This window comes from Falco cherrug, chromosome 13 (genome assembly GCF_023634085.1).
Source record: "Falco cherrug isolate bFalChe1 chromosome 13, bFalChe1.pri, whole genome shotgun sequence".
Taxonomy (NCBI): Eukaryota; Metazoa; Chordata; class Aves; order Falconiformes; family Falconidae; genus Falco; species Falco cherrug.
Genome location: NC_073709.1, coordinates 8,341,318 through 8,360,447, shown reverse-complemented (window position 1 = coordinate 8,360,447; position 19,130 = coordinate 8,341,318). Strand labels below are relative to the sequence as shown.

The 19,130-nt window shown below is 45.7% G+C and overlaps 1 protein-coding gene across 3 annotated transcripts in view; it reads right to left on the bottom strand.

The window, feature by feature from the left end:
• SNAP25 (synaptosome associated protein 25) overlaps window positions 1–15,597 on the bottom strand; it is a 66,272-nt gene extending 50,675 nt beyond the window's left edge. The window contains exons 1-2 of one of the 3 annotated variants that reach the window (XM_055725980.1): window positions 15,452–15,595; window positions 9,607–9,714 (exon numbers count right to left, since the gene is read on the bottom strand). The gene's annotated coding sequence lies outside the window, so the exon portion shown is untranslated. Of the gene's footprint in view, window positions 1–9,606; window positions 9,715–15,451 lie in introns of all 3 variants that reach the window. The other 2 variants (XM_055725979.1, XM_055725978.1) reach the window with 2 other exon arrangements.
• Window positions 15,598–19,130: the final 3,533 nt, after the last annotated feature.

Below are 19,130 nucleotides of genomic sequence, written 5' to 3'. Positions count from 1 at the left end.
TCCCCCAATATTTCACATTCTGAGCTTTCAGATTTTACGACTAAATAGTTTAAGCAGTACTGGAGACATTTATACAGAGCAAGGTGGTTGAATTCTGAAATAAATTAATTTCAACAGCATTGATTAAACAATATTTCTATATTCTTTGATGATCTGATTTATTAAGCAAACAATTTATCTCTCAGTAACCTATAGTTAACACCCACACCAGGATATCATCACGACACAACACCAGCATAGATGAATAAACTTTACTGGCAGTTTACTCAAAAATCTAATTAATCACAAACAATAATAATTGTATCTACTAGAACAAATATTTACACTTTTACATACCCAAAACTGGTAATATTGGTTTTCATAGTGACAGCAAATAGTTGCAATTCTTTTCTTCAGTTTCTCTTTTTAATTGAGTACTAGAGAACCTCATCCTTTAACAACTTCCTTAGTTCGTTAACTTCTATAAAGTTAATTCTTCACGTGGTTTTACAATGTGCTTCCCATAAAAATGGTACTTGTCCTTTGCTTTTTTATGAGTTCTAGACAGAAAACTTCAAGAAAAGTCAGAGATATTTGCAGTAATGGCCAACTAAGCTGTCATCTGACCTAGAAATGGAACTTCGTGAATCGCAAGCACAAGTGAATGGCTTAATTTCCTATGACATCTGCAGTTACATCTGGACATTTCCCTTCGGTCCACCTGTATCTGGCCGTCCTGCAGTGTGTATAATTTGCTCAGAGAATGCCAGATTGCTTCTGACCCTTACAAGTCCACATGCATACGTCTTCTCTGCCTTTGAAGAGAGGTCCTGGCAGTTCTGTTAGAAATTTTAAATAGTGGATCACATGTCTCTGTCTCAGCTCAAAGTAATACACTCCAGGTTTGAGATGGACACGTTTTTGATCTCATGTGTCTTGTTTGCTACATGCCATCTCAGAGCGACCATTCGGCCATGAGTTTGGGAAAATGAGACTGTCACCCAGGCAATAAAAACATTTTACACCTCACTGGTTCAAAGCCAGTTTTGTGGCTCTTCCCCATGTTACAACATATGGCAGCACAGAAAAGGATTTTCTAAAATTCAGATTGAATGTTCTTGTTCCAGCATTCCCAGCAACTTGCCTAGAATTTTTCATGTAACTGTATCATACTGTATTAGCCTTCCTGCAATTGCTATTTATTCCTCTATTTTACTCATGGCAGACCTGAACAAGCTGTTTCCTTCCTTTAGGAGGCCTTTTAACAATTGCAAAGCATCTATGAGAAACATTATAATCCAGACAAGCTAAATCGCTGTCCTAGATATTTTTCTTTGCTCAGTGTGATTCTCTGCAGGCTGCATCTCTTGCGACTGTTGCTAGTGACAGTTGCTATTTCTTCAGAGGTGAACATGATAGCCTAGCTGAAGAAATGTGACCAACATATATCCAGCTGCAATTCAGCATTTTTAATAGCATCCTCCTGGTGCCTCAAAACAGTATTATTTCACATGACTCTGTTAAGACTCCTATCAAAAATCTAGTGAACAAAATTACTGGAATAATGCTTGCCAAACCATCCATTTTTGAAATGTTTATTTAAGAATAATCATGGACAGCGAATTCTGGATTTGAAACACAAGCCTTTCACTCTTCCCACATCTGTAGCCCTTGCACACTCAGTAAGGGAGCAGAAAGCCCTCAGTACAAAATGGAAGGAATGCAGCACAGGTGGAGCTTTGAATGTGTGCAATGAGCAGTCTGAAGATCATTATTTTCTGAGAAAAGATTCGACAAATCATTTCAGATGAAGAGGAAGTCAAGAAAAATCAAACTTTGTGGTGAGCATTCTGAAAACAGAAAAAATATGGGGATTTCACTATATGATTGATTTGCTGTGAACTGTTCTTTCTTCTTCTACTCAATCACCTGGAGGGTATCTCAGCCAAGTGATTGCTGAGGTGCCGATGAGCCATTTTTCTCAGTCTTGCCCTGCTTTGGACTTGAGCTGATTCAGATGAGTCAGTGCTGCTCTGCCATGCTGGACACAGGATCTGACCAAGTTCTCCTTTAGATATATGATGATTCATAGCAAAATTCCTATTATGCTCAACTGATTAAGGGTTTTATAGAATAGGCTATGTTCCTGCCTTGTATAAACCACTATATGCTTGTATTTATGTAACTTTCTACCTAGTTTCTCAGTCAATGAATTAAATTGTTAACTCTGAGACTTAGGCAGGGGCTATGTTGTTAGTTCTTTGTAGCGTGCAGAAGACCACAAGTGCAGCCCCTGTTTCCTTAGGGCACATGAGGAATGGTGTTCAATGCTTCCTGAGCCTCCATCCTATACTGTGCACTCCAGTTGCAAGCTGCACTTCCCTTGGAAAGGAGAGGCAGCTCCACAGCTTGTCTTTTGTGTAATGCAGCTATGCATTATTAAGTGTTTGCACTTAAGGCATTTGCTTTTTGAATAGGTTCCTTTGTTACTGTGTCCAGAGAGTTAAAAAGTGCTTAATTACTGCCAAAAAGACCTGTCTCTTCCTCTTAAAGTGTATTTTTAAGTCACTTGTTGTTAGGATCTCCACAAGCTGCCACTCGGGCTTGCTCTTCTGATTGCAGTGGTGCCGTACTGACTTACCCCAGCTAAGCATCTGGGACTAAATACTCAGTTGAACTGGGAAGCATTCTGCCACTGAAACAACTTCCTTTTCTTGTAGCTATTGGTCTGATTATTTCAACACTGTAGGTTGTCTTGTTACTGGCATGATATGTCAGCTGAAGAAGGGCTGTCTCTGGCTGGTAGGACCTACCCATGGCATGTTCTTAGCCATCCTGTTGCTACAAGTCTACACAAGTGTTTTTGGCACATACCTATAGCTCTTTATGCATCAGGACACCCCTAGTCCAAGTGCTGGTCTAAAAGACTTTTCAAAACTGTTCTTACTCAGTTTTTTGAAATGTCCCATTTTTGCTGAAGACTTGACATTTGAACATTTTTCTATAATCCTTCCTCATTTTTTCCTTGCCCTATTCATAATTAGCAAAAAAAGAGTTTTTACTTTCTCTTTACCCACTGGAAGTGGAGATGAGATAGGAAGAAACATTCTTCCTACCCAAGTGAAACATAACTGAAATGTTTTGAGAAATATCTGTATTAAAGAATTGCTTTCTTAATGTAATAACTGTCATTTTTCAGCAACAACACCCTTAAACCTGGAATTTTTCTGACAAAGCTCCCTGTTGCTCCAGAAGCTGACCCAGTTAGCGCTGTCTCAGCTCAACAGCCTGCGGTGGGTTGACCCTGGCTGAATGCCAGGTGCCCACCAAAGCTGCTCTGTCACTTTCCTCCTTAAATGGACAGGAGAGAGAAAATACAACAAAAGCCTTGTGGGTCGAGGTAAGGACAGGGAGAGATCACTCACCAATTACTGTCGTGGGCAAAACAGACTCGACTTGGGGAAATTAGTTTAATTTATTACCAATAAAATCAGAGTAGAGTAATGAGAAATAAACCCCTAAATCTTACATCATCTTCCCCCAACCCCTCCCTTCTTTCCAGGCTCGACTTTACTTCTGATTTTCTCTGCCTCCTCCCCCTGAGATGCACAGGGAGACAGGGAATGGGGCTGAGGTCAGCTGTGCTGTCACACATGTTGCCTCTGCCGCTCCTTCCTCCTCAGGGGGAGTGGTCCTCACACTGTCCCCCTGCTCCAGCATGGGGTCCCTCCCACGGGGCAGAGTCCTCCACAACTTCTCCAACATGAGTCCTTCCCATGGGCTGCAGCTCTTCACAAACTGCTCCCCGTGGGTCCCTCCCACGGAGTGCAGATCCACAGGCACAACCGGCTCCAGCCTGGGTCCCCTGCAGGGTCCCCGCAGGCGGGGTCCCCAGCCCTGTCCCAGCTCGGGCCCCTCTCTCCATGGGGCCACAGGCCCTGCCCAGAGCTGCTCCAGCACAGGCTGACCATGGGTCACAGCCTCCTTTGGGCACCCCCTGCCCTGGTGTGGAGCCCTCCCTGGGCTGCAGGTAGGGTTCTGCTCCTCTGTGGGCTCCATGGGCTGGGGGCACAGCCTGCCTTGCCATGGGCTTCACCATGGGCTGCTGGGGAACCTCTGCTCTGGCACCTGGAGCTCCTCTTCCCACTCATTTTTGAAGGCCCTTGGCATCTGCAGAGTTGTTCCTCTCACATAGTCTCACTTCTCTCTCTGGCTGCAGTTACACAGGGCTTTTTTCCCCCCTTCTTAAGTACATTATCCCAGAGGTGCTGCCACCATCACTGATGGGCTTGGCCTTGACCAGCAGCAGGTCTGTCTTCGAGTCAGTGGGCATTGGCTCCATTAGACACAGGGGAAGCTTCTAGCATCTTCTCACAGAAGTCACCCCTGTAGGCCCCCTGCCACCGAAACCTTGCCACACAAACCCAATACACAGCCACATTTATTTGACTGCTCTGGCAAGCTCCCCTGCTCTGGCAGCTGTGAGCCAGCCCAGGAGGCAAAGCTCTATGGTATTTAATTGTAGCTTGTGCTGCTGGACATCTTGTCCTGAGCAAAGCAGTAAACTATGAGACATGATCTTAAAAATGACTGTGTTTTTTTTCCCTCTCTCTCCCTCGCTCTGGCCCATAAAACCATTCATCTGAGCAACTGCTTATAAGCACAAGCGCAGTGTTCACAAATCCCACCTCGCAGTGGGATCTCATCACTTCTGGTGATACCCTTTTTATAGTCTACCACTTTCATTCTCTCTCATGTCTTCAGCTGTAAGGCAATAATTTAACCCCCTATCTGGCACTATTAATTTGCACTGATAACTTCATGTCTCTTCTAAAATAGGCTTCTATTTCTGACACGCTTGAAAAAAGTGAGTGCCTTTTTTCAGTTTTCCAGCTAAAAGAAAAAAGTCTGAGCTCTACCTTGTGGTATCACAAACACTAGTTTGCTTTTATTTTCAACATAAGTGCTGCAGAGCAAGTGCGTGTCTCAAATACCACAGTGAGCAGATAGCAGCCATTAACATTTTGCTCAGCTTAAACACTAACTACAAGGAAAAAGTTCTCACAAATACTGCCAGCCTGGTGTCTTGGTGTCTGTATATGCATCTATAAGACTTCACTGTGACAAAACTCGGGCTAGTTCTTAATTCTCCCCTTTTCTAGCATGGGCTACTTCATAATTTCCCTCTTTTCTCTTAACTTGCTGCAATCCTTAAGGGTAGCATAGCTTGAATACATGAAGAACATGTATTGCCTGCATAAACAATGTTGTGATATGTCTATGCTGCTCCTAGATGTCATGCCAAGTTGTAGGCCTGCATGTGAATGTCACCCCTCTGCTTCACTCCCTAGGGTCTGCTCTTCCTCTGTCTGGCAGCAGGGCAGAGGAGACACAGGAGGAAGAGGAGAACATCCCCTCTCCATTTTTGCCCGCAGCTGGCAGTGCAGAGATCTTGAGTCAAGAATCAGACTTGGGGTAATAAGCAGCTAAGGTGGCTTTGCTTTGTCATTGGCCTGGCTTTTTTGCTAAGAGATCTGCTGCCAGAAAGATTGGCACTTGAGGAGAGTAGCCAGCAGAAAAGTTTAAGGTGAAGTCAAACACTGGAGTGTGAGCTTGGGTCGTGCTGCCTGCTGGTCAGGACTTTTCTTTCTCAGTCTGAAGCAGTGGATTACAAAGCTGTCCTTTAGGGTTTGTGCCCATCAACTGCTATAGGTTTTCTTCTCTTAGTGAAAGAGGTAGAAGTTTCTGCCCTCATGAGATTAGGAGTAAGGGTGTGCCTCTGCACACCCTCTGCATTTTAAACTGCAAAGATTGAACAGAGGGTCGTGTTTGCTAAAGGGATGCAGACTGGACACCAGGACTGAGAAAATTTTATAACCTAACACTTCAGGGCACCTTTTAAGATGCTTTTACCAAACACTCGAGTATTGAAGTTTACTTTTAAAGTCTAGGTAATTGTCACTGGTGTACTGATAGGGAAAGACCAGCAACAAGGAGAATTAATCAAAAAGTCCATCCCGTCCTTTCTGCTATTTCAATTCACCTGGTTTTTGTCTTTTTTTGTGTTTGGGATTTGTTTGTTTTGGCTTTGTTTTTTCATTCTCCTAGTTATTGTCTCCTCTTTTTTATTCTCTGGTCCACTTCTTCAGACTTACTGGTACAGTGGATCACTGTTTGGTTAAGATACAAGTAACTCTTCTAAGCCCAGGATGTGGCCTACCGTGTTCGACAATAGTAGAAAGCCCGGTTAAATTTTGAAGGCTCTCTGACTTCTCTACTATGGAAAGTAGATTGTTTTGAGAAACAGATTCTGGATGCAGGCATGAAAGGAAGAGCTCTTTGTCTGGAGACCAGCTCAGTGTACAACACATTTCTTGGAAATGTCACCACAAAAACAGGCTAGACCGCAAAAAGAAAGTAAAGAAATTGAAATCCGTAAACAGCTCTGGAGTCTCACATTCTGTGTTTAAAAGTCTAATCTCCAGCACCAAAGAGTATGTCCTGGTCATTGGATCAGTGTCTTATCTCTTCACCTGCCAGGCTGCAGAATGTTTTAAAAGCTTTGTGACTAACCTCCTAAGTGCAAGGAAATTCTTTCTGGGGACAAGGAAAGAACAGAAATATAAGGGGGTCCTGACTGGGAAAGAATAGAGCTTTCAAGAATATGAATGTTGAAGAGGAAAGCAAGTGTTACTCCATGAAGAAATAGGAGTAACAATGGGAAAATCCACAGTAGGGCAGCAGCAGAGCTGTTCATCAATCTAAATAGCAGTTTAATAGCTTTGCAGATAAATGGTTGCATCCTCAATAAAAAAATTTATTGGATTTCACTGTTCAATTAAAAAACATATATTGTCACATTCTCCACCATGGGCGATATTTGAAATCAAGATTGGATAATTGTACTGCTGGAGAAGCAGTTAATACAGAGAAGCCCTGTAGCCTGTGGGATGTTCTGTTTTATAGGGGGTTCAGCTCACTCATGGGTAACCTCTTCTGGCCTTATACTTAATGAACCAGTCAAAGAAGATGGAAATACTGGGGTCCTTGTAGCTGAGGGTGCTTATGTAGCCAGGACCTAAGAGTAAACACTTCATCACCACCTGCACTGTGTTCCCGTGTTCCTACTCTCTTGTAGGAGTTTGTCCCTTTGTGTTCTGGGTGGCTCATTGCATCTGTCCATACCAGCATACTGAGACCCCTGCCTTTGAAAGGAGTCTTTCCTTGCACCTCCCTCGCTTGGCAGGGTGCTTTCCCTCAGAGCATTTGTGGAATATTAGGAGAATGGAAAGCTGAGGTTGGGTAAGGTGAGGTGGGCCTAGGAAGAGACCCTAGACTCCAAGAAACAAAAAGACAGCATAGTTACTGAGGCCTCCAGAGGACAAGAGGTGCTGCTAGGCTCTTCTGTCACATGGTAACATCTATCATCCTGTTCAATACTGCAACATTAAGTGCCCCGGGCACTAATCCGGGAGTTGGGGTACTACAGCAGCCTAACACCTTTTTTGTGATGTCTGCAGCTCTCTTGCATTCTTATTTGTCAACCTGTTGGAAATGCACACCAGCTCTTGTTTACCAGGGTTAGAAAATAATCTTCAGAGCCTAAGAGTTGCTTCAGGAGCAGCTATTTTGTACTATTTAGAACAATTAATTAAGAAAAAGGGAACTAGGCAATGCACAGATTTTAAAATGCCCTGCTAATATTAAAAATTTGAGGCCTGCAGATGGTCCTACTCTTGTGTAACACAAGTGGTCTAGGACATTTTCAATTATACTTAGTGCATTCCTGGCGCCTTGAGGGTTTTTTCTGCTGTCTCTTTCTTGATGTGCTCATCTCTAAAATGAACTGAACTGACAAGCCTTCACCACACCAGAGCCATCCAGGCCTTTTTTCTCTCCTCTCTTTTTTTTTAAATAAGAAAAACCTCTTAGGAAAATCAGACTTTAAGAGACTTGCCATCTTATCTAGTCTCTTGTGACCACCAACAGCTATGTCATATAATGCCCTTCATGAATTCAGGCAGCACCATTTTGAAACCTTTTGCTGCTGTTGGCCTTCCTGTCTCTTGCTCCTCTCTATGAAAAAGACATATATTTTCAGGAATTGCAAAAACAGGTACCATATCCTAAGAACATGTTTTTAATGGCAAAATCCCATAGGAAATCCTTCAAAAGGCTAGGCAACAAATACACATTTCCATACAGCTGAGCAAATAAAAGAAATGCTCCTCTGGGGAGAACAGCTGTTAGAAGTCAGTGGTGAATTTCAATTTAATTGGGTTCACATACCTTAGATTGTTTCTTCAGGGCTTTTCACATACTTAAGTGTCACTTAGGTGAATACTCTCTGGAAAAGCAAATGTTTGGCTGAAATACTCAAATAGTCACAAAACGTATCCTGGCTGTATATTCAGCTGTCACGTTACCAGTTTGGAACCAGTGCTGTCGAAGAGAGAGGGCTCAGTCCCACTCTCCCGTTGCAGCTTAATGCAGCCTTGGCAAAATGCATGGCTCTGGCAAACTCATTGTCTTGTGTTATACCAGGCCATGAGAGCACGATCAAATGCGTGAATGTTTCATCTGCCTTCTGGTCTGAAATCTCTTTCTTCTTTTGCTATCATGAATGTAATACTAATAATCTGGGTTTATATGGCACCTTCCAGCCAAGCCTTTTACAAACCTGAAGGGGTTTGTAAACATGTGTAACAGCCCCTTGAATGCTAAGCAAATGATAATCACCTATGTTGGGAGGATGTTGCATTTTACAGGTACCAGTTTTTAGGTCAGCATCCCCAGGCAGTGGAGACTGCTATGCCCTAATAAACATACAAATACCTTTCCAAAGATACATGTACTGGTCCTAAGATGAAGCTGAGGAATGCAAGCCAAAAGTTGTTTTAATCTCAAGTCTTTCTTCTTTGGATGGAGGTAATTGAGACACTTGACAGAGGTTACATTAATTTAGTATCTGATACTTGCACCTGACTCCAGATATTCTGGATGCAGCCCCTGTGATTTAATCACTAAACCACAGTATCTGAAGCTAAAGTGACTGTTACTGAATGTCTCTAGTCCAATAAATTGCAATAGCTTTCTTACTGTTTTCTGCGAGAACAAATTATTCCTAAGAGATGTCTGTGCCTAATAAATAGAGAACAGAAATTTCTCTCCTAACAATGTCAGTCACCTACGGGGTCAGTGCTGTTCAGCACAGGCAGCCCTGAGCTCAGAGAGGTGTGTGTCCATGTCCATACCACGTGGTGCAGAGGCGTACCAGGCAGGAGCAGTGCTGCACTGAATCAAACAGCAGTTCCCTGATGGCTGCAGAAAGGTAAGCTTGTCTAAATCCTTTTGAGGTGTCTAAGGATGTGAATGAGGACCAGACTGAACCAAAAAATACTAACGTAGAAGGGAAAAAGAAAACTTTAATTTGCATCTAAAGCATTGGTGAAGCTAATTTTAGTACCTTTTCTTTTAAAAGATGCTTAAATATGCATGGAAGACTTCTGTTCCTGTTTAAGAAAAAAATCAGTGAATGGTAACAGTATTTTGACAGATCAGCTTTTCTGAAGAAGTATACTTTTGTTTCATGACATTTTTTAGAGTAGCTGGAGGAAATATATTTACCTCTGTAGGGCGGATCAATGAACTGGCATCTGCACAGTTCCACTGTGAGCTATAATTTCCAGGAGAGGGGAAGGAACCAAAGGAGCAGTTGGCACATCTTCCAAATAACTGGTTTATACAAAAGGAAAAATATATTACTTCTTCTGGTACAACTGTATTGCAACCCAGAAACAGAATTCTTCTCCTTCAGGTGGAGAGTAATTACAGCAAATAAATACATCATGACAAACACGATAGCTGTGATGTGATTGGAGCCTTTAGTTTTCAACCCACGCCACACTAGCCTTCCAGTCTCTTTGACAGGCTAGTGACTGTGAAAGCCTTTGGAGATTTGCTGCCTGGGATTTTTAGTAAGGGTATGCTACTGAGAAAATGTGAGAGATGGAAGTGATCTATGTTAAATCACAAACGTGCCCTACCAAGCACTCTGCAATGCCTTTGTATGTGCAGCTCCCTGTTAATTGCTAGGTTTTGAGTAAGAAATAACAAATCTTGCATTCATTTCAAAAATCACCTACATGAAGCATCCTTTTGTAATGTCTAGGATGTACATTTTAGTTGTTAACACTGACACAAGCTATGATAACTATCATTTTGCTCATGGATTCTACCAGTAAACCCTGGCATAATAACTGTGTCATATTAAAAGCACAAGGAAAACCATAATTATAATAAAAATGTATACGAACTGTTCCCCTCTTTTTGTTTTAGAAATGTGTACAGTGACACTTGACTTCATTCTTTCCTACTTCTAATCTACCGATAATATGTCTTAGTAGTCAAACATTAAAAATACTGCCTTAAAGAACATGATGGAAGAAGCATAATTTTCCTGTGCATTTATTGGAATGCAGGAAAACTTCCCAAGACTTTCCAATTTGGAAGAAAAATGAATGGCTACTGCCAGGAAGCGCAGTCTTTTAAATCGAACTGCACCTGGAACTGCAGGCTTGGTTTTGTTCCACATCCAGTGATACAGTTCTGACTTTTTCTGCACACTAATGGCCTCTAGGAAAAATTCAGCTGTGTCCTGGGTTTTACACCATGTAAAAAGTTCTGCTGGTGTTATGTACCAGCAGAGTGCAGCAGAACCCAACCTGAAATACAGCCATAACATGCAGTATTCCTCCTCTGCTGCTTCATCATTGCTTACTGTCACCATTTCTGAGGCAGACTAACTACGTGAACCTTGTCTGTGGGAATCTGTGACAATGAAACCGGGCTGGTAGAAAGTAGGGTTTGGGGGGATGGCATTTCCAGTTACTTCTGTTTACAGAAAAACCTGCTCCTTCAGCAAGTATACCCATTTCTGTTTTAAAACTTGAACGATGAGCCCCAGCTTTGGAGCTTATCAGCCTGTAGTATAGCACAGCGCTCAGCTACGCTAATTCACACCAATCGACAATGTGGGCCAATAATAAGTTAAATCCCATTTTAAAAGTGAAATAGAACATTGTTAGCTATAAAAAAAAAAAATAATAAAAAAACATTTTCCCTTTTAAATAGCCAGACAGAACACAGGTTGGCCAGTATTAACTTCCAGCTTTCAAAGGCCAGGAATGGCCATGATTAATTACTTAATATTTCCTTCTGCTTCTCCCTGTGCTTGTATTAGAACTCAGCTTTCTCCAGCAGGTAAGATAAGATACCATATCTCATCTTATTAAAAAGAGAAGAAAAGAAAAAGGTTATAATGCAATGATTGAATTCTCTTTAGAATTACAGCATGTCAGTATATTTCAAGAGGATATGTACATAGCACTTATTTCCCTTTGAAAAACCTAAACTGCCAAAAGTTCTCTTTGTTACAAGCCCCATAAAATCATGTGCAGGGTTTTCTCTTGGACTGCAGGGCTGATCAATATGCACCCATTGCTGGGAATAAAAAGCTTTCCATACCCTGCATTCACCTGTAGCAGCACACGGCCTGACTGGTGAGCTTATTCAGAGCCTCATGCAAAGCCTGCCTCACCAGTGGAAGTATTTTCCCTGATTTCAACTGACTTTGGATTAGACTTCTTGGAAAAATCAAAATCAGGAATCTGCTCATCATCCTTTACAGCAGGGTCCTAATGCTTTGCCCAAGTTTGTGTTTCTTTCACCACAGTGCTCTTTAGCGGTAGTCAAAAAAAGGATTGTAGGTGATGGTAGATGAGGTAAGTGATGAGGAAATAACAAATGAACACAATGAAAGATGTAAAGGCAAAGCTAAATTTCCTTTGGAAAAAACAGGCCAAGTGGTTCAAACACTCCCTCCAGGCCATTCAGATCCACTTTTGAGTGTCACAACATCAGCCACAGGGCCATCATAAAGCAGGAAAAATAAATGGAGCCTATGAAGTTGACTTTCTTTATGCTTGGTGGAAAGTCCTAGAAAATTTAGTGGGATATGGGGCAGCATATTGAAAACTAGGATCTGATGAGAGGAAGATTTTGCTGGTGGATATGTGTATCTAAGTATTTCTGGAGGGAGTAACAATAGGGTGATAGACAAGAACTAGGAGTATAACTTGTGCATTTTGGAGAAATGCTTGTTGCAATATAATGCAGCAAGCTAAATCTGCAAGGTCAATAGGGAAGAAAGCCAGAGTTTATTGAAGCTAAGGGCAAAGATATCATTTAAGGTTCAAAAATAATAAGGTAAAAAGAAACTATTTTTGATAACTGCTGGCCTTGGCAAACTATATCGAGCACTCCCAGAAGTAGATATGTAAGCCCTGGTGCCCGCTCCAAAGTCCAGCTTCCTAGAGGTAATTGTGATCTGCCTGAGATCTGCATTCTGCTGCAGCTTTCAAGCAACGCATTATTCTTCTCTCTGTTAGATGCTCTAAAATGCTTGAACAAGTCTATTGTTACAGCTTGCCTGGCACTCACCCAGCCCAAAGGTGACTGCATCGGTAATGGTGGATGAAACTTCATAGATAGAAAAATGCACTCTTTCCAATGAAGGCTGCAAAGTCAGTCTATATTTTTTGTGGTTTTACCTAGCTTATAACCCTAGAAATCTCCGAAATTTGTGTGTGTGTGTGTGTATAAATATGTACAGATGAAAGTACTGTGCTTATATTATAAAGAGTTGTGACACAGATTTAGGAAAAAATACAAGAAAAGGAGTAGTTGTGTGACAGCAAGCCGAGGCAAAGGTAAATCAGTTTCTTTTCCTAGGCTTCCCTACATTCCTGAAAGAAACCATTAACAAAGTGAGTGCTACACTGTGCCACATAGTTTCAATTTTTCCCCAAGGGTTGCTACATATGCAGAAGCTATAGCCTTGTGACACAGAGACATAAAAGTTTCTGAAATTGTTCATACTGACAAGAAAGTATGTTGTTTCATTACCTTGCTCAGTTAAAACAGTGCAAGCATTAGGTAGAGACCGTGCTTTATTTACCTTAGCACTTCAGTCTTGCTGTTTGTTGCCATACCTAAAGCATACAGAGACAAATGAAAAGCTTTCCGTTGACCTGAAAAGCAGCTCCCACCTCCAGTGCAATAAATCTGCAGATTGGAGCTGCGTCTCATTAGATGTATTTTGATGGTTCGGTACTGGCTGGATTCTGCAGTTCTTTCTTTCACTGCCCCCGTGAGTTCAGTGGTCACAGAGCCTGGTCCTGAATGCTCCTGGAAATGCCACGCTAATTTTGTAGTCCGTGGTAGAAAGAAAGTTAAACTATTTATTTGGGGGTTGCTATTTAGCTGCATGTTGTTTCATAACATGCTGAGTTTCTGCAACTCCTCCTGACTTCAGAGGCAGCCTCAAGCTCTTGCTTTTGCAAATCAGGCCTATTTGCACCTTTGGTTTTGTCACCTCTGTTGTCTTTCTGGCGCTGCTCCTAGGTATCAAACTCTTCAGTGGTCACCTCCTGGCTGACCCCTTCTGCACTATGCAGTAGCAATGGAAAACCACTGCTGCTTTTTCCTAGATTCCTGGCATCTTCGCTCATGATGCAGGGACATGCAGGGAGATGGGGACCTAGGGAAGAGTCGCTTCCCCAGCTATACCCACCCCAGGCACTCATCTCCCAGATGGCCCCATCCCTTCCCTTGCCACCCTCAGGGATGGCTGCGCCATGCCGTCCTCATGTTGCCACGGTTGATGGGAGAGCTGCTCCATGACCAGAGCTAGGACAGGGTGGGGGGTATGGGACAAGCATGTCCTTGCGGATGCTGCAGCCAGGACTGGCAGCAGCCAGGTATGGGTTGTGGGGCTGCTCTGCCACCCCCGGGCTGCACTGCAGACCAGCCCCCCTTCCCCCCCCCCCCCTTCCCCCCCCTTTCAGCTGGGAATGAAACCAGCAGCAATTATTCAAACACGTAAATCTGGCAGATCCCGAGGCCCTGGTTTGACGCAGCTACGCAGCACAGTGTCTGGACGCACAGCCTGACCCCCCCTTCTCCCCTTGTTTATTTGCCCCGCAGAAAGCAGCGAAGTTCCTAACTTCTCCAGCAATGAGCCGCAGTGAGGGGGCTGGGGACACTGGGGTGCTGGGGAGCAGAAAGGACGGCTGGGGGGAGGACTGCCAGACCAGAGGAGCCGGGGCCCGCAGCGCGGTGCGGCTGGTGCCTGGCCGTGATGGGGCAGCACGTTACATAAGGCGGCGGGCTCTGCACCGCTCTGCAGCGCGGCCGCGGAGGGCGGGGGGGACGGACGGGACAGGGCCCAGCCCCCCCACCCCCCCGCGGCTTGGTAAGCCCCCAGCCCCCGGGCTCGCAGAGGCACCAGAGCCCGCGGCAAGTGCCGTGCGGAGGGGTAGGCGCCGAGGGCCCGGAGCGCGGAGATTCCACAGGCGGGGGAAGCCCCGGGGGGCTGCTGCTGACCCCCGCGGGCAGTGCCCGGCCCCGGAGGGACCCTGCCGGCTGGCTGTTATGTAACCCCCCGTTTCCCATGCAGAAATACCTCTCCACCTGCGAAAGGGCAGGGAGAGAGGCCGATGTGCTGAACGCCGATGAATTTCAGGAACTCAAGCTATTTGCCTTTCTTTCTTTTTTCTCTCCTTTTTTTTTTTTTTTTTTTCCTTTTTTTTAAATTTCTCCCTCTTCGCACTCTGAGCTGCCGGGGGACCGCGTACAACCACAACTGTTTCTGCCTGAGGTCCTATCCCGGAACGAGTGAGCACCGCCGCTTTCCCATCGGGGACGGCGCTCCCCGTGTGCCATGGCCGGGTCTCGCCGGGGAGGGCAGCCCGGGGGGAGGCGCGGAGCCGCAGGGCGCTGCAGCACGCCCGCCTCCGCGGCGCGGCCAGCCTTGCGCGCTGCCGGCGGGGGGGCGCCGCGCCAGCCTCCGCGGCCGGTCAGGGGCCACCGCGGCCGGCGCTCTCCGCGGTGCCGACCCGCGGGGCGGAGGGGCCCGGTCGCTGTCCGCGGTGCTGACCCCCGCCTCCTTCCCGCCTCTGTCCGCGGTGCTGAAGCGCCGCCGCAGCCCGGCGCGGTGCGACGCGGGAAGGGCGCTGCAGTGCCCCGGGCGGCATCAGCCCAGTCCGGCCGAGCCGGGCAGCGCGGTCGCGGGCCCTCCTTCCCGCTCCGGGGGGAATGGCGCTGGTTCCCCTTCTCCTCCGACCTCCCGCGGGCTTCCCTTCTCCTCCGGCCTCCTGCCACCCGCAAGCTAGCCTGGCACGGCGGAGAGGCAGAGCCCGACTCCCTCCCCTGACTCCAGCCGGCGACGAGGCTGGCGGAGAAATTACACCCCTTTTCCCTGTCTTCCTCCATCCCCGTAGCAGCCCAGAGGCTGGAGACAAAAAGCCGAACAGGTCCCTCTTTAAATATATCCTTTTTTTGATTTCATTTTCGTAAATACCGTCCCCTCCCCCCTGCGCAGCCGGTGCCCTCGGTGGTGTCCCACCCTTACCTCTGCTTATGGAGCGCTACGCCGGGCCGCGGCTGCGGGGTCGGTGGGTCGGTGCCGCAGATGGGAGGCAAGGACAGCCGCTGCTGACCTCCCCGGGTCTCCTTCTTCAATGGATCGGGAGCCGTGCCCTCATCAAAGATGGCCGTCCGCTCCTACGTCAGCAGCTTTTAATAGCCCTCCCCGGCGGGAGGAGGGGGGGGGGGGGGGGGGGGAGGCGGGAGCGGGAGGGGGGCAGAGCGGGCCGGGCGGGCTTGAGTCATCACCGCCGCCGCTGCACCGCTCCGCGCATCGCGCACCGCCGGCGAGGCGGCCCCACCGCCTCTCCGCAACCGCCCCTCTGCGGCCTCCCTGGGCGCGGAGCGGAGCGGTGCGGTGCGGAGCGCAGCACCCGCGGGCCGGGGCCGGGGCCGGGGCTGGGGGCTGAGCACGGCTGCTGGCGAACAGCCTGGGGAGGGGGGAAGGGGGCCTCCTGCAGCAGTGATTTCCTCCGCCAAAGGGGTGGTCCGAAGAGGGTATCCCTCTGAAGTCCCCGGTACTCCATATATGGCCAACCTACGTGGGCTTCTATTTTTATGTGTGAATTCTTCCTTCTCTCCTTCTTTTTATTTCTCAAAACATGCTGCCAGGGGTCTGGGTGTGTTGATCTGATTATTCCCCCTCTCCTCCCTCCCCTAAGTAAGAGCAGCCAAACACGAGCAAATCCACGGTTAAGGACATGTGTTGTAACTGATCATTTGAGGGACGGGTTCAAAAATGAGAGAGAGAAATTAAAAACAAACAAAAGCCTGGGCACGTACATGCATACACACAGCAGAGTGAGCACATCCCACTGCTGCCGAGGAAGAAAACGGTAACTCTGTTCCAGGAAAGAGCCTGGCTTATTTATAACGGATTAATTAAAATATTCATTCAGAGCGTACCTAATTTAGAGCAAATGGAGCTGTCTCCACTGTGATTTCTAATGGGGAGGAAATCCTTTCATTTCATACAAAATGTTGTATTTTTGTAAAATTTATCTCTTAATGGGAATTTTAATGAAGGATGGGGATTGCATCTGAAGTGCGACGCTCTTTCATAACCTCAGTCATCCCTTCCTTTTCATTCCACAAGCCTTCATGTGTTCATTTATGGAACCATCCAGACCTACAGACAAGTAGCAATGCCTCCCTCTTCGCTGTCTGAGCCTCTCCTGTGAGCAATAACTGAGCACTGGCTATGTTTAACTCTGACACCATGCATACAGGCTTTTCTAAATAGTCTGCGGACTGACGGAGTCAAAACACCAGTCCCATATTAGCAATAATTCTACCCTTATCGTATTTTTCCCCCCTTTTGACATGACAAGGAAAACCGGAAGAGAGGGAAGGCTATGCAGCTGAATTTTGGAGTGCGTTCATCTCGTGTTATGGTTGTATGGGGGTGGGGGAGGGAAGGGGAGGGGAGGGGAGGGAAGGGGGGGGGGAAGGATAGAGAACTGCGGGTGATTCCTCCTCCCCTGCTCTGTAGTTCCCCACAGAAAAACGTGACTGTAGATCGTGCTTTGCAATTCTCACCCTCTCCTACGAAAATATGTCCTTCAGTCTCATTTGGAAGGAAGCAGTCAAAAGTTTGCTAAATATACAACAAAGGAATTCTCAGGCAAGAGGGGCTCCCTGCTGCATTAGAGTATCTAATGAGCTGTGCACATGAAAACCGCAGGGAAAGGGAGAACCTGTCAGGTTTAAGGGCTGTAAATACAGACTAACGGTGTAAGATTAACACTGTGCAGACACACACACACACACACACACACACACAGGTGAGGGGTCTGGAACAGCAGTCTGATAATGAAACAGTTTTAGTGTCATAAATGGCAGTTTGGGAAAGCAAACCTTTTCTGGCCAGCTCATGCATGGGTTAATAGTACCCAGCACTTCAGTTAGGTATGCACTGCAGATGGCGAGAGGAATCCCAGAGTGAGTCTTGGTCTGAAATCCAGGCTGTCCGTGCGCACGCATTGTGCTTTGCGAGTTCCTAGTGCACACAGAAAGTTAAAAAGAAATTTTCAGTCAGACAGCTTGTCTGATAGGTGGTTTTGAAATTAAGTATGGTTTTCAAAAGAGCAATACTAGTACTTGTTAATAATTCATATTAACAGTAGATAAGGAAAGGAAAAGAAGAATTATAAACTGTTGTTTTGACTAAGCCACTAGCACTGCAAAATGCTGGCTGGGTTTGGATTCAGCCCAGTAATGCCTTTGAGAAGAATTTCAGTCCATTGGATACCAGCAGGGATGAATTTGGCTCCTCGTATCAAAAGCTAGGGAGGAAAATGCAGTGGAGGCAAAGTAAAATGCAGCATAACTTAGGGAAAGAGGGATAAGGGATGGTAAAAGGGAGGGGGTGGGAGCAGGATAAAAGGTAGATTTCCAGTGAGAAAACTGGGTTCAATTTAAGATTCATTTTCAAGCTCTGCTGCAGCAGAAATCACATATTTTAATAAAACAACATAGGGCAGAATCATTAAATAAATCATGAACATTGCCTGTAAGGTTAGGAGGACCAACTACCTTTCCTACAGTTATTCTTAAAATGAACAACGGAAGGGATATATTCTGCGCTGTTCAGGAACGCGGATGCCTCTATCCCAGGAGTTGCAGAGGGGGGGCAGCCTTTTGCACCGCAGCACTAGGATTTCTGTCGCAATAAGTGCTAAGCAATTGTAGCTGATTCTCTAGCATCCTTTGAGGTGTTTTTTTTGTGGGGGATTTTTTTTTTTTTTAAAAAAAAAAGCACATGGGGAATTTATTGACTCTATCTGATAGTATTTAAACACTCATTTCACACTGTGTACAGGAGAGCTGTGAGAAGTGAAGCCTAAAAATTAAGCAGGAGGAAAGAGAAAACCAGAATTTGGTCTAAGAATGATTCAGCTCCCTCCTAATCATTCCAGCAAATATTCAGTAAGATGAACAACCAGTACTTATGGACACAGCTCGTGAATTATGAGACAGGGAACATGCTTTCCTGTATGTGAGTGGCATGAGGTGGGTTCCCATGTTACTGGCCAGGAGCCGATGAAGGGCAGAGACTGCAGTATGTTAGTAGGGAGAAAACGACAGCCCTTGTTTTGTCCACAATTTGAGGTCTGATCGCGGGCAGTGGAAGCTTTCTGGCTGCTCACAGAATCACCTTCAGCCTCCAACACGCAAGCCTGTATGCTGCAAAGCTGGGCTGTGAGGCAGCTAAGCAAGCAAAACACCAAAGTGCTGAGCAGTGTCACTGGGTCCTGGATGTAATTCATGGGCTCTCCTGGAGTCAGTGATAACACAAAGACCACCTCAATACCTTCCACCTTCCTCAGACATTTTCTTTTTTCTTTTTCTCAGCAGAGAGGGAAATACCTCATTTATCCAAGTGCTGCTCATCTATGCCTGAAGTATGTGGCTGGGAGATAAATTGAACTAGGGCAGAAAGCAAAAAAGAGAGGAAAAATATACCTGCTTTGGCACTGAACATTTCACAGCCTCTCTGATTTCTGCATTTTCCCAGGCTTAGATGCCAAGGCTTGTCCCAGTCTGTTAAGGGCTCTGCAATCAGAACAATTTGAGGATCAAACCCTCTGTGCCAAACTCCTAATTATTTTGTGTCACTCACTGTTGTTTATGCAACTACTGAATTTTGACCATCAGTGGCACTT